This window comes from Aulonocara sp. 'chitande type north' Nkhata Bay, linkage group LG2 (assembly GCF_057382095.1).
Source record: "Aulonocara sp. 'chitande type north' Nkhata Bay isolate Kocher_YH1m ecotype deep benthic linkage group LG2, A_spYH_male_GT1.1, whole genome shotgun sequence".
Classification (NCBI taxonomy): domain Eukaryota; kingdom Metazoa; phylum Chordata; class Actinopteri; order Cichliformes; family Cichlidae; genus Aulonocara; species Aulonocara sp. 'chitande type north' Nkhata Bay.
The window spans coordinates 248182-265112 of NC_141345.1; positions in this window are offsets into that span (position 1 = coordinate 248182).

The window sequence follows — 16931 nt, forward strand, 5'->3', positions numbered from 1 at the left end:
GCAGGCGCACACTGGGGGCCGATGCACATGACCTTCTGCTATCAGAGCAGACACGCTCATTTATCACCGCAACCTTGAATCATTGTTTTACTCAGCTTGAGCCCTTATGCTTCTGCTCACGCAAAAAATAAGTGCATTTTGGTTTGAGGGTAGAGCAGAGTCAAGCAGCAGAACAACAGAGAGGCTCTCACGCTCCCTCAGTGTACAACTTCTGTTAGTGAAATCTCTCCATACCGTGTCCACAAAATGTGCTTTGCCTTTTTCTCCCGCATTTTCTATTTTTAATGAGGCTTTCTTTATCTCTCTGCACCCTGAAACAGAGAACCATTACACCTAGGAGGCCCCTTTTTGCATTGTTTTGAGGAGATTGGATTATTTATGATGCAGCAGGGTTACAGCTCATAAACCTCATGAGGAGCCTTTGGTTGTGTGTGTGTCTGTGTGTGTGTCTGTGAGCTGAAGACAAAAGACTTGGAAGGGTCTTTAGAGGTACAAGCTGGCAGATCACCCACTGTTTTATAGATCTGCTGTAGAGTGGTAAAGCAAAGAGGAACAAAACAGAGCTGATAGTGAGGACAGGCCAGTGATGTATTATAAGAAGTAGATGGAAACGAGGCTTAGTGTGTAAACACTTAAATGCACATCTGCTATTTGATAAAAGCATGATTGTTTAGTAGCTAAAATTACTTTGTGCAGGAATGGAGAGCTGCTCTTCAATTATACTCTCAAATACTGCACAGGCCAGTTTTTACCTCAAGAAACAAGTTTATAGAGACGAGGCTGTGCCAGTAGACGTCTACTAATGGCCTACCAACCAAGGCGATTTTGCTTTTTTGTTTGTACTGAATCAATATTATTATTATCAAAAATACTATATTATATGTAATCTCTATACTAGTGTATCTCATCCTCTAAACACTTTGTTTCACTATCTATGTTTTTCAGTGTCTGTTGGGATGGAGGGCATGATTTAGAATATAGTAGGTACAGCTGAGCCATTTTTACACATATGAAACAGATTCCTTGAGTACTACAAGTATAGGTGAGAATAAAAAATATTAGGCCTTATATGACATTTAAAGCTTTTGCCAAATATTTTTCCATGTGCTTTTTTATAAACATAACCATGATTGTTTATAAAGAAACCACAAAGAATTTCTATTTGCACACAAGAACAGAAAAAACATGAAAAACTAATGTTTTTGTTCAGTCATTGTACAAACCACTGTTTTGCATTAACGTGCTTTTACTGTATAATGCTGAACACTTGTAAAATGTTAAAACTGTTATCTTCTAATTTACACACAGTATAAAAACCGACGTAAAGGTGAGCTGTCACTTGAGAAAGCGTCATGTCAAAAACAAAAGGAATCAGTTTAGACTTAAGAAAAAGAATTATTGATGCTCACAAAGCAGGAGATTGATATATAAAGTGAACACAAGGTTTCCAAGTGTCAAGAACTGAAGTGCAAGTACCAAGAAATTCAAAGAAAGCCATTTCCCTTCCTACCTGGCAGAGGTAGGAAGGGAAAGATTTCAAAGACTCTGGAGAGAAAACTAGTGAGACATGTGTCTGAAGTCCCCAGAACAACTGCAGAAAACTAGTACATGATTTAGCCAAGTCGAGAATTGTCTTCCCAAAGAAGAGTATCACCAGAACCTTGCACAGGAATGGACTGTGAGCCTGCAGACCATGAAAAACTCCACTCGACTCCACCCATGCAGAAGAGACACCATTAAGCCAGAGCGAAGTACGCTAATGATAACCTGGAGAAAACTTATGGATACTGGAAGGATGTTCTTTGATCAGTGCATCTTTAACCCATTGCCATTGTTCATGCCAAACAGAGTAAAATTCAATGTTACACAGATGCACAAATCATCTTATACTTGTGAAAGCAGTTTTCTATCAGTATTTTAATAGATGTTTATGGCTACAAAAATGAGAATGAAAACAAATCTCCACTGTCACATGTTCAAGTTCTGGCTTCATGGGTTGTGATGTCTCATTTTTGTTACTGAGTGAGCACATTACATATTCAAACACCCCTTGTGATTACTATATGTATATAGAGATGTCGACACTGCAAATCTCTACTAATTTATACACATTATCTACAGAAGTCTTCAGGAAGTTCATTATTTTCCTGTCATCCTCCACCCGGAGCCCTTTTCTACTTAAAATGAAACACTATAGCCCACTATAGCACTGAGACATGGCAGGCTGCAGATGTAGTTTGAACTAGCCTTTATCATTTAAAGGCATGTCGAATAGTATGTCAAATGGTAATCAACAACAACAACATGGTTCTGTCACGGCTTTGGGGAAACTGACAAGCAGATTGAAGCAAATTTTAACAGCTAGGTGATTAATAGCCTGTGAATGGGTACTTCAGCATCAGCAGAGTGGATGCAAAATGATTGTGCTCTCTCGCCCATTCTTCCAGAGTGACAGGCTTCAGCCAATCACACACAGTTCCTGTAAAGCGCGCCAGTTTGTACATGGGAATCACTCAAACCATCACTGCGGGAAAATGCAGGAATGATATTCAAGGTTGCACTTGGGCATGTAAAATGGAAAGGTTTGGTGCCTGTTGGGATAGCAGAAGCTGTGGAGGGAGTAGAGAGAAAGTGCAGAAGAGAGAGGGGGGTGATGGATAGTCCAACTTCCTGCAGCAGAAAGGTTTGATTAATGGCCGTCCACTCGGCAAAACACACCAGCTGTGAGGGGAGATAAGTACCAATACAAAGAGCCAATTCCTGTCTCTACTGTAATAATTAACCTTAGAGACCAACATGCATAGAAAGTATAGATCCCTTTAAAACAGCCCGGCTTCCTCTATTGCACAATAACTCCATCCAGGGAAAGGAAACAACAAAAACAAAAAAGGAACTAGTTAGGCCCTGAATCCCTGTTTTAGCGCCAGGATTTAAGGCTTTTTTATGGCTGAGTGAGCTGTTCCCAAAGATGTATGAACAAATTACTGGCTGGACTTATATGAAAAGAGGACTGTCAACACTCGGCTGCCAAGCTCATCCCCCAGCGCAGAATGGGTATCCAAACAGTCTTCGGTGAGATATATGGAGTGGAATAATTGCTTGTTGCGTAGTGGGCAGGAAGGGATACAAATAAACTAACTTTTTAGGTTTTGGAAGCTGCGATTGGCTCCACTGTTTGTAAAAGTTCAGCTCCAGCTGGAGGAGCTCTAGAGCGAGATGTGTGTGAGGGGAGGGTGGGTGAAAACATGCTGCGCAGTGTTGCTCTCTGTGGGGTGACATTTTAACTAAAACATTTGATCAGCCTGAAGAAAGTACAAGCAACTTTGAGCAGAAAATCAGAAAGCATTCCACCTGCCTGAACTACTCACTGTGAACATACATAATTACTCTTCATGCCTCATGTTCCCAGTGGTTTTAAACCCATAAGCTCCTGAGCCTCCCCACACTGAAGTTATTCTTTGATAACAGCTAATGACTGCAGCGGCGAATTCTTCAACCATAATATTATCTGAGGCCGAGCTGATTAGAAACATGTGCCTGAGTGTTTGAGTGTCAGAACAATTTATGGTTCTCTCACTGATGACCTTTCCGCGCTGTACAGCACAGTACACCCATACCTTACATCAGCCATGCCAACACCCCACTGAGAGCGTGTTTCACTTACTTTCTGCATGGATTGGTAACTCTGTTATTTTAGGGTGAGTAACTGTAATAATCTATTACATAAGAAAGACGTCAGTTAACTTTATGTTAATTGGGGTTAACTGTTCTGAAAAAAAAAAATCAATGAAATGTTGGTAAAATGTCTTTCAGGAGCCATTAATCCATTTAGAAGAACTTCTTTGGAGGGTTTTTCTCCTCTGATGGTCTTATTGCAGCTACAGAGCATTTTTCAATCCTGTGACAAATAAAAGTCTTGTAACTCTTTGGATAACAGCAAACAGAAGAGTAACAGTTGGTATTACATTCTATCCATCCACAGTTGTGTATTCCTGTCATCATAACAGTCTGATTTTAGAAGGTTTGAATAATGCGGGGGAGGCCTTCTGTGCCCATGCAGGCTTGTACATTCACTGACTTCATCCTTTATCACATAAAACTTTGGCACACAGAGTTTTTGCAGTTCTAGCAGGCTTTAAAGTCAATATTTGGCATGGCCACCTTTATTCTTCCACAAAGCCTAAACTCTCTGAGGCAAGCATTCTTCTAATTTTAAAAGTTATCTTCAAGAATCCAGGCCTCTTGCAGGACCTTCACAACTCTTCTTGGGATGTTGACAGCTACTTTTTCTATTGTCTGTCAACAGCTTTAGTAATGTTGTGGTCTGGGTTCTGAGGAGGCCAATCCATGACTGTCCCCATGAGTTTGAAGACGTTTTTGAGGCTCAAAATGACGCTGAGGGCCATCCATAACTCTGACACTGTTTTAGAAACTCATTCTTGTGCATGCAGCTACCTGATAACATCTGTATGTACTAATGACAAGTTCAACCAAAATTCTCCAGTTTGGAGTTATTGTTCCATTAAAAACCCATTGCCATTGATTTCTAGTCTGGTATAATTTGGCATACATCAGCATTGACCAATAACAGTTTACTTAATTACATCAGCAGAAATGGAGTGCTTAGATTAGTGCTTAGAGTATTTAAGATCTAACCATACATTCATCCAGTGCTTTACTGTATACACTTTGATCCCCAGTTAGGCTAACATGCATGTATTTGGACTGCAAAATAAAGCCGGAGTACTCAAAGGAAGCTATGTAAGCACAGGGAGAACATGGAAGCAGCCAACCCAACCCAACGACCTAAAGTATCTGCCACCAGAAACCACAGGTCACCAAGTGTTCTTACCCTGAAAGGGAGTAAGGTGTATTTGTCTTCTAAAAGGTCTTATTAAGCACCATTCCAGTGCTGTCAAATTAATCTCAATGAAGCCATTTTTTCCTTCCCGGAATAGAAACAGCAAAGCCAGCTGGATAATTAGAAATAAATGCTGCAATCTGTTTCATCAAATACACTCCTTCCAAACCAATAATGGATATTTAAACATGCTTGAAGTTAAGGTTTATACATCTGTGTTACTATCAGTATTAGAACTCATGATTTGAGGTGATAACAGCATCAGCATTATTGTTAAAACAGACAAATAGTTTTTGGCACTTAAAGAAAATGTTTGACAAAGCAATGGAAATGTTTCTGCTGTGATTAAGGACTAAGCAGATGACATTTGGACAGGAGCTTTTACTAGTTAATAAAGATGATGGCTAGTAGCTTATTGGCAGAAAGAAAATGGAAAGCCTTTATTACAGCAATGTCAGAGCACTTTTGAAGCGTATAATTTTAGTACTTGTAAGTGCATTTTTACATTGTTTTACTGGGACTTTTGCTTCCAGCACAAATGAAACTGCACTAGCATGAACAACAGATGGTGACAGTAATACCACCAAAAAAAGAAACGCAGTACTGCACCAACCAAACCAAAGGGACAGACTGGGAAATGACTATGAATGCTGTACGTGAAATACTGTGTGCTTTGGTGAGTGAAAACAGAAGGAGACAATTACTGCTCAATAGGGCTAATATTTTTTGGGGGTCCACTTTAAGAGTATCCATTCATGTTTAGTTCATGGAATAAAAGCAAGAAATCAAAACACAGCTGAACAGCTCAAAAAATATGTTTCATATGGCAACAACGTAGCTTTTTAAACAAAGGAATACTTCTGATATGAGATCTTGTGGAGTGGTCAGCAGAAAGGAGGAAAGATGATTGCGGTTTTTACATTTGAGGCTATCTGGCTCTAACATATGCCAGCTAAACCACAGGGAGATGAGGACGTAAAACAGAACCATGTGTGTATTGTGAAATCGAATGTTTGAAGTGCCGGAGACCTCTCGCGTCTGCTCTCAAAGCCTGACCTTTACGGTGCCCCACCAACTGTTCCATGTACGCCCGGTTCTCTCTGCGTTTATAGAGATAATCACCTCACTAACATGTTTCTGACCCTCCCCACACACAGTGGCACACCCATGTGATAAATGATAGACATTATTTCACTTCATAAGCGTGCCAAGAGACTCGTGGTGATGTGGGGTGAGGGGTGTCTTGGAGACTTGTTTTACTTATTCATGTCTTTATTGTGGTTTCTCACACCTCAAACTGGGAAGTGAGAGTTACTGTGGTATGGGGGGGGGGTTATCTTGGCACTTAATTTTTCTTTTCAGTCATTTTTTATTAATGAGAGCATGTAAACAGCTGCCTTAGCAGGAGGCGAATAGATTTCGGCAATGCCCAAGCAACTTTCAATACCATTATATACACGAGGCAAATGGAGATAGAGGAAAGGTATTAGAAAGTAAAAATAGTACACCACTTTCTCCCAAAGAGAAAAATGCCCTGTAAGAAAGCAGGTATGTATATATACAAATATATCCATGTAGATAAACCCATATGTACATGCACATACACACATCAGGTGTTAAGGAACCAGGGCACCCTGATGAGAAGTGGGCTACTGGAACAAGAAGGCATCGGTGGGCAACAGACGAACACAGAGCGCTGTTGGAATATATGTGTATATATAACAGGTGTAGTGGTTATTCAACCATGTTTGATCATGGCTGATGTGGATGTGAGGAGTTCTTTTGGAGGGGCTGAGAAAAGTCATAGCCTCTAACAGTACAGCTGTGGCTCCGTGCAGAGATGTCCCTTTGTTTGTTTAAAGGGCAGGAGAATCGATGGCCCCGTTTTTTGAGGCATGGCTTTGACCTCTCGCAGTGGCACCTGTATCAATCACGGGTCGGCTTCGTTCTCTGCCTCACTGCTCGTCACATTTGTCTCTCGCGATCGAGACCGCGGACGGAGGCTGTCCATCTACTCTCAAATGTCAGTCTACACTTCATGCCAGCTGTCAGCTGACAGAGTAATACATAAAGAGCTTCAAAATGAGATGAAAACAACTCGGGAAGCAAAATCTATTAAAGGGGGAAAAAGTGATTATAGAGAAAGATTTAAGTGTTTGCTGTAAGGCTGCAAAGCCAGGGAAGGAAAAATGAGAAGCCAAGTCTCTCTTCGTTGAATACACATAAAGAAAGTAATTCAATAATATTCTGACAGCTATTTCTGCAGAAGTTCAAATATTATAAAGTTATATTTATTCAGATGTGGTATTGTTTGGTGTCTATTATCTTGGGAAATGCAGGCTGAAATGAATGTATTATGCAGAATAGAAAATCCAAATTCCACTTGTTTTTATTGATCTGTGTTTCTTACAAAGGTTGGAGCACCTGCATAATATTCAGCAGGCACCCCCTAAGCTTGATTGTACTCCACAAATTTAGATATTTCTTGACACATTAATTTAGTCTATTCAATATCCAATTAGAGTAGCTGTATTTTAGACAGAAAATATCTTTGCCAACATCAAGTGGAAAGAAACAACACAATAAAACTCGTCGAAGCTGATTTTGTTTTCCATTTTTCATGTCCTCCGAGATTTTAATGGAGCTGACCAGAGGGGAGAGTTCCTGGGAAGAACAAGAGAGGCAGATAAACATACTGTACATGTAAATGAAAACATCAAAGTGCAAAAGTTCTCCCAAACTTTCTCATCTCACTTTCAGGCTGCATAGAATTTAAAAGCTGTTGAATATGTATTACCATATGTAAGCGCCCATTTCACAGACCCTCAAGAAAACAAAGTCAGAGCAGACAAAGCTATCCAAGGGGCATTTTGAGGGAGCTCCATGCTAACTCGTCGTGGTAACAACCAGTTCTCTGTTTTGATGGATTGGACCGCAGTTAATCTGTATGTATGGCCGATGCTTTTGAGGCCACATTGTAATCACCCAGCCAGTTCTCAGCGATCCAGGACTGCTGTCTTGGGATGAAAGAGAGGGATGATTCCCATTATGGAGTAATTAGTCTTGTTGTCACCAACGGACCTTGACAGTGAATCCACTTGCTGGGGCTCTGAAGGGATTTGGGTGTTTGCTACGGCTGAATCATAATCAGTATCGCCTTGACTTGCCAAGGACGGCGTGCTCAAATGAAACTTTGTGCTTCTAATGCACAGAAGCACAGGCATCATGGATGCCAGCTATAACGAGGGCTCTGAGCTTTGTCATTTTATTTTTCTCTCTAGTGGTGTTTTGGCTTGGAAGTATAAGAAACGTTGGCAGATTGACACTTAATGTTTGTCGAAAGCTGCCAGAAATGGCACTTTAACCATCTTTAATTTAGTTTGTCGTGTTATTATGTTGAAAGGTTTGATGACAGGATGCATCTGCTTTCATAAATTACTGGCAGGGACAGAATCTGCTCTTCTGCATGGTCCATCAGTTATGATAGCTTCAATATGTTTGATAGAGCCGGATGTGACAGGCAGGGGCTCAGCCATCAATTAATTACAGTTGTGATGAGGACAGAATACATTCACGAGTTGCGTTTTCCCCTCATCCTGTGCAAACATCTGCATGAAATGGCTGTTTGAATTATTTTCCAAGGCTGAGCCAGTGACCACAGTGACACAAAAATGGGTGTCTTTCTTCTGCAGAGGGATGGTGGTGCTTGAACCTATTTATTTATAATCTGGTCAAGGTTGTAGGTTATTTGGAATACACAGTGAATTTGTAAGCGTGCTCACGCAGAGATTTTGTGGGTACCTTATTTTAATTAAGAGAGACATAATATCAACCAAAAAATAATAAAAAATACACATTACATAAAAGCTATAAACTGATTCGCATGTCATTGAGTGAAATAAGTATTTGATTTTGAAGCAAAACACAACTTGTACTTGGTGAAGAAATGTTTCTTTTAGTTCATCAGCAGGTTTGGACATTCTGACTCACTAATCTCCACACAAACTGTAAATCCTAAGGGTCCCTGGCTGTCACTTGGCCCCTCGAACCTTCAGCTCCTATCACAGAGATAGGACTGAGGTCTGGAGCCTGGCTAGGTCACTTGTTCAGCGAGTGCTTTGTTGCCTTGGAGGTAGTTTTGGGTCATTGTTGTGCTGGACGACCCATAAATGATGTAGCTTCAGTGTTCTGGCTTCTGGAAGAAGCTTCTGGTTTTAACGAATCAGAGCTTTTTAAAAGTGGTCCAACTACAGTGTGGTTTGTAGCCAGTATGAAGATATGGAGATGCTTTAAAATGAATACAGCTCAAAAATAATTTTGCTTGTTTCTTTACAATAATTACAAAGTCCTATAAACCCATTAAACCCAAAAAAGTCTATCAAGCTCGCTGCCCGCAAATGTCTCATATCAGTGCTGTGATGAAAATAATCAGGCTAATACGACTAATGAAAACAGTTACCCATATCCCAGCTGCACTTCATTTCATTAGGAAAGAAATATACCCCAACTATCATTTCAGTGTCGTCAATATAAACCACCAAAAAAGCTCGATAAACCGACAAAGTCTATTCATTCACTACATCCCCTTTCTCTGCTTCAAGTCATGAAACCTTGGAGTGATAGATTATTTCACATCTGGCATGCATAAGACACACGATAGAGCCAGACGGCTCTACAAAGCTTTATCAAAGCTGCTAATTTTACCACAATTATACTCTGAAAATCAGGCTAAGTTGACTGTTTTGCTTAAGTTAATGCCTCTTATAAGAACTGTCTTCTGTGTTTGGTTGCTTATCCCTCAAGTCTCCAGGGATCAAATCAGCTCCAGACCCTTGTGTTTTTCTTTCACTTCTTCAGTCTCTTTGTTGTGTGTCTGTCAAGTGCCAGGGAAATGCCAAATGCTGATGTCTCCGTTTCCCTAGATGTATAATTTACTCAAACTTTTACCATTTTTCAAAGAATTGCTGAAATCTTAAAGGAAATCTCAAAATGATTTTCTGCGACTTCTTTTAATCTAAGTTAAATTCTCTGCATCGTTTAAACCTTATACATTATATTTTGCGGCCTTGCTATTCCTTCAGCCTCAGAATCTCTTTCACTTGGGTTCATTTTCAGCACTGCTTTCACTGAAGGCACCAGCTCTTGCCTGTAAATGGCTGTAATTGCCACATTTAAGGTGGAGAGTTATATTTGAAATTATGCCTCACAGAGGATGAAGTCAATTTCCCCACAGGGTAATCACGGAGTGCAGATAAGGATTTTTGCAGTGGGAATACTTTACAGCTAATGTACTGTAGGCTCCACTTTCACCTATCCAATTCTAGCATTGATTTCTACTTAATTATTTCTCTCCTATGAGACTGAATCCATCTGAACCTTAATCAGTGCAAAGCACGTGCAAATAGACACATTATAACACTGAGATATCCACAAGAGAAATTATGATGTCAGTTGAAAATATTAAACATTTTTGATCTGCATGTTTGAATCAGAGATGTTTCTGAGAGCAGAAAGTGTTTGTTGTGTGAAAGGATCCACAAAATGCACCAAAGAGTAGCTTGTGGAAAATGCCGAAGAGGATCTCTTATTGTCATTTCAATCAAAAAAGCTAGTTATCTTATTTTGGTCCTTTATATAGCTCATGGTCTGACATGAGTACATTCTGCTCCCATCTCTTCAAGGCCCTACTCCTTAAAACCCCAATTTTAATCTGATGGACGGGCTTTGAGAACATGTTTGCATTTGTCAGGCGGAACCACTTAGCATAAAATTAGGGCTCAGTGAAACAGTTAATGTTAAATTTCCCAGGCTAAACACTAGGGATGGGTACCGGTGTCCGGTGCCATGATGGCACCGGTTCTGACATAAACGGTAGTAACCAGACCGAAAAGCAGCGCACATTTCGGTGCTTTATTTCGGTGCTTTTTTTTCCTGAGCTGTGATACACTTCTAGCCAATCATTTTACGTTTCCGAGGATAGTAGGCGGGGCCAGGTACGTACGTTCTGTTAGAGCAGAGCTACAGATTAAATGTCCAAGGCGAAGCGGTCAAAAGTCTGGCTGTACTTCACAGCAAAAGATGCAAATTCAGGAGCAACAAGTGCTTTAAGCTGATACTGTGATACTGTCAAAGGAAGTAACACCAAGAATCCGATTAAACACCTGGCGACGCATAGCGTTTTTTTTAAAAGCCCAGAAATGCGCCGTATTTGATAGCTTGCTGCGAGACCTCACACTGTGCACGTTGGGTGGGTTGCCAGTTATCGGACCCGGAGCAACATCCCCCAAAACCCCGAAGAATAGAGTCCTGGCCCCTAGCCCTGCCAGTGTAGCAGAAATGATGAGGATGATGATGCAGCAGCAGCCGTTCTTCTCTGCGTGAGTAGCTTCATGTTGTTCGTGTGTAATTTACGTTGAGTAGGCTAACCACGTTATTACATTAATGCATGTAAGGTGAACTAGCAAACATCATCATAGCTACATGTGGCTGTCTTCTTGTTTGATGACAGATACTCCCTTCACCCTGGCCAAAAAGGCTAAAATGACCAAAGAAAAAGTGGGAAACAGTTAAACATGAGAGGTTTAGGACAAAGTTTGTGTTTTTTCCATTGTTTAAGCACTGCTTCCAGCCAAGAGTGATGCCATATATGCCACATAGCTGCAGAAAAGGCTAACATTGTTATCTTTTTACAAAAAACCAGCTGAACATGAGAGGTTTTTGGACCAATTTTGTGTTCTCCATTCTTTAAGCACCGGTTCGAGCACCGTTTAAGCACCGGCACCGTTTCAAAAGTACCGATTTGGCACCGGTATCGGATAAAACCTAAACGATACCTATCCCTACTAAACACGGTTTCTTGTTTGAAAATTGCAACTTGTCAAATCCATCTATACACGTTTGGACCAGAATCCAACTTTTTTTGCTATTTACCTACTTACTGTGACATAAAAGCAGATTTAGCCTTTCAATCACAAGGCCATGCATATACAAGTCCATAAAAGTAGGTGGAAAACTTGCTAAATGCTAACAGAAGAATTAAACTTTTCGGCTGGTGCCAAATGAGTGCACTGTTGGTAATGTCAATATCTACTTAAGTACCTGTTTGGATCATTAAACTTAAAGAAGGCTCTTAGTCTTCTGTTATTCTCTAAATGTCTGTCTTTTTATCTCCTTAATCAAATCACACCTCGGAGCACTTGTGAGTTGAATTGTTTTTCTCCCCTCGGCAGAGTCAAGACATCCCCTTGCATGTACTGACAGATTGAGTCAGAGCCAGTCATTTACCTGATTGTTTGCTCACTTACTGACTGAAAAGGCAGGAATCTGGTTAGAAAGCTGGCCAAGTAGGAAGCAGGGATCCAACTGGATGCAACAAATGGAAACAGCTACTGAGCTAAAACAAAACGAAAGCTAATGCTACACGAGAGACTCTACGAAAAACAGCCACATGTTGAAAAACCACAGAAGCTGTTTAATTTAGATCATAAGTTTAATTCTTAGGTGATGTGTTAACAAATAAAGCTAAATACTGTTTAAAATGATTTATTGTTATCATTGGAATCCGACTGGTCGCTACAGCTAGAAAAGCACTATATAAAAATGTGAGTACATTACGTTATCGTTGGCATAAACACCATTATGAGAAATGTAAAATGATTTGATTTGTGTATTATCTCAGATAAACAGGTATATAAATGCAGCCTCAGGGTTTGTGACCTCTTTGCTGTCAACATCTTGCTCAAAGGTTCTGGCGTGGTCCTGTATCTCTGGATATTTTGATTATTCAGCAAATGATTCCAACTTTTAAACTGACATTAAATGAAGTCACTATCCTGCTATATCTGAAAAAGAAAAAGAAATCTGTAAAATCTTGAAAATATGACTTATGTAAGCCTGCAGACCAGGACCACCCGACGTAGGAACAGTTTCTTTCCCCTCGCTATCTCCCTCCTAAACAGTTGACCTGTCACACTGCTCCCACTGCCAGACTGCAACTGCACCTTATTCTGTAGTATCCATTCATTTCTGTATTTTATGTATATAAGTTTAGATTGGTTATTATTGGTTGGTTGGTATATGTTTATAAAATTGGAGTTTGGCTTTCTCTTTGACTCCACTCACTTGAGATCTTGTTGAAATGGAGGCGTGTGCCTGGCAGTTTATGCATTTCCTGACCATCCTTGCAAAGCTATTGGTTAATATTATGGAAGTTGTTTCCATATAAATTATTATGTGTAATAACGTTGAGAATTTGAAAACACATCTCTTCTTTGTAAAGGTTAAAACAGGTACTGGAAACACTGACTAGAGATTTTGGTCCACATTGATATGATAGCTTCAACATACCTCAGTTGTAATAAGTTGTTATTTGAATTACTGTTGCTTTCCTATCTGCCTAGTTCCTTTGACTCCTGGCATCAATGCATTTCCATCCAGAGAACAACCACTCACTTTCTCTTTTACAGATGATTCTCTGTAAACCCTAAAGATGTCTGTGTGGCAAAATCCCAGTAGATTATCAGTTTGCAGCCCACTTCTCATAAACAACCACACTATGTTCAGTCACTTCAATCACCCATTTCTCCCATTCTTATTTTGGTTTGAACTTCAGCAGGTGGTCTTAAACATGTCTACATGTGTAAAAGCACTCAGCTCCTGCCAGCTCTTTGGCTGTTAGATATTTGCATTAATGGACAATTGAACAGTTGGTTCTAACAAAGTGACTGTTTGGTTATGATTATAAGACTACCAAGGTTTAATTACAGGTTGGAATAACTTTTGAGGAACAGGAGGCCATTTGTAACTACCTACAAGACCTGAAGATAAGACCAGAAATCGTAGTCCCACACAGAGTTCCCAAATGTAATTAGCAAAATAGCTTTTTCAGGAGGCTAATTTCTTTGCTTACTTTGAGTCTCACATAAACAGATGTTTTAAAATGACTTTTGCATAATCACGTTTGCTGGAAAGCTGCAGGGAACACGTGCTAATTGGCCTGATATTCACAATTTTGCCAGTTTCTCCAATCCTCTGGAGAGTACAGTGCTAACATGACCTGAAATTAACTCTGGGCTGTAATCGTTTCCTTGTTTTCCTTCTTGAAAAAACAAAAACAAAAGATATAAACTTTTGTGATCACTTCTTTGTAAACAGCCAATGTCTTGCTGAGGCTGATGAAGTGCTGTCTCTTCACATGAGACTAAATTCAAGAGACAACCTTGGAAACTGTCCGTATCTGAAAAACACTACAGAGACGTGATGCTAATGCTGTTGGATTCCATCCTGCTTGACAGTAATGATTTTAATATGCAATGATCAAAATAAACTGATGAAGAAAAGAGCCCAGAGTTAAAATACTGAGCTTTTCTTAATTATTCTGAGACCTATAGAAAATATAGGAAAAAACAAATTTCACATGGCTTTGTCTAATATGCGGCAGTGCTTTTCTTTGAAGTTAATTTTCAAGGATCTAGTCAATCAATTCTATAGCATGCAGCAGTAATTGTAACTGAATGGCACCACAGGATATGAAGCCTGCTTTGAGCTGATGTATTGTATTTCAGCATATCAACCATTGTCACAGCAGTTCTTTCTGCTGAAACCGCCCGTACAGTCGGAGGCACGGCAGCCTTGAGGTGACATGAAGGGCTGAGTTACTTCCTTTCATTATGTTTACTTGATCCCCATCAAAAGTCCAGCTGCACTGAAAAAATGTCCTGCTTGTCAGATATTTCACGGCCATGACAGCAAGTTTCTAACTTAGATTTATGACTCCCCTTAATAACAAAACAATGAAGCCTGCCGGATGAATCAATACGGTTTGCTCAAACCACTTGAATTCATTGCATGAGGGTCATTGATTCCCGATAGAAGTAGCTCCTGCCTGTAGCCCTCACCTAGCTCTCTAATTGTCCCTCTAGATACTACTTAATAAGCACAGCAATCTGTCTTTTTAAATTGGTTTAGCGACACAGCCGAAACATAAATGCGTCACCCCAGAAGCCATCCACATTTATACATCAACGTGCCCATCAAGGGTTCACTGACAAATGGCAACGTCCTGTTGGATAACTCACTGGACTAGTGAGGTGCAGGTGATGAGGACTGATAGTGACACGTCAATGGTTTTTTCTTTACTGCCCGTCAGCTCCTGATAAAATGTACAAAGACACAAAGAATTGTAAAGTAAATATCCTGTGAAAGCAGCATTAACTAAGATCATTACTGAGCTGCTCAATGAAGCTTTGAAATGGTTTCATAAGCTGGAGATAAATAATAACTTCTCAGCAGAGAACAAACTGAAGAAATCTTTCAGTCCTTGTGAAAGTTACGCTGTTGTCACATACAAGTGTTAAAGAACTATATTATCAGGGCTTTTATGTAGTTATTAGTATGCTCTAAAAATAACAGCAAAGTGAAATGTTTTTGGAGCGTCAGGCTTTCGAGTTCAAAACAGCAATGAGACAAAAGGAGAGACTAACTTTATTTTGTGCCATTTATCTGCAAAGTGCATAACACTTATAAATAATAACCTGCGTAATTACAGCACCACAACAAAATTACTTTTACAAAAAGAAAAAAGTAAGGTGAGATTGATATCACTGTTTTATTTGCTTTAAATGTGGAACTTTGTAAAAGTTGTTATATTTACAATTCATCTTAAAGTCGCTCCAGACGCTGTCCTTGAGTTTGACTTATATGTTTTTTAAAAAAACAACCTGGCATAAAAAAAAATTCTAGGAATTTGTTTAGTTGCTTAAGCACCTGTGATCTATAAATCTCAAATTACTTTAAATTGATACCATACACCCTGGAGTTCTTCTTATTTAATGCCAGTACAAATTGGAGTTTAATCAGTAAAATCTGCAAAGCAAACTAAATTGCCAAGCAAAGCCAGATAGCCGCTTGTGGAGTGTGTCACTGCTGCAGTAAATGAGCTGATGCTGAAAGACAGAACTGCAAAGATGACCTCGAGTTTAGACAAGAGACTGTTTATAAAAGATGCATGCATTCACCATAACGTTACCAGTCTGTTTACCAAATTCTGTGTCCAAGCACTAAGTTTAGTTTTCTGGTTATGTCTATCTTATGTTTTTGAAGCATATTTGGAGACCGTACTGTACTGTATTGTTTGTATACTGTATTGGTGCATTACCAAATCACAGATACAGGCTAAATAATGCCAATATAAAATATGAAATAATGAAATTTAAAGCACCCAAAAAACGTTTGTAAAATTTATTGGATGGACTATTACTATAATTAACCACAGAGCAAGAATACCATTTATCAAATAATATCATTAAAGTTGCTCCAAACACCACAAAGAAGGTCTGAGAGGTCTTGTTCAGTGACTCAGATTAGTGGAAGGGATAAATAGTAGAGGCAGTGACTATAACCGCCTGTGTCTACAGCCCTTTGTCATTTAACTATGCATAATTTTAAGTGTTAATAAAATTTAATAGGGTAAGCTAAATAACCCCCCCATCCCCCCACCATACAGTTGTCATGAACAGGAAAGCCAGCTATAAAGATCTGTTTGCTCCATGCAGTAAATATATTTATTATTGCAGCATACTTTATGAGGTATTAATTTTTCAAGGAACATTATTTTGCTCTTTCATGTTGGCTTAGCTTTCCAGCCCCAGGGCTACCCCTGCCATGAAAATCACTGGTGCATTGGATAAGAGGATTGTAATTTCAACTACATATAAGATTTCTGCTCAAGTCATACCGGAGACATTACACAGTGAGGATCTTGGCACATAAGGACACCTTGATAGAAATCTATGGAAAATTCCAAACCGACAGAGAGACATTCAGCAGCTGAAATAATGCTGTTGATGCACAGACGCGCAGAGATTTGCACCCATTTCAGCTGTGTGGTGGCAGCATATTTCTCTGCATATATTAGTAATGATCCACTACAGGTAAGTGTACATTTTTGTTAACATTTTTAATTGGCTAACTGTATCAAGTCATGAATTAGATTACCTCTTGTTCAGTGCTCTCATTGGATGAGCAAAGATTATGACATCATCTTCACACTCTAAATTGAGCCATAAATGAA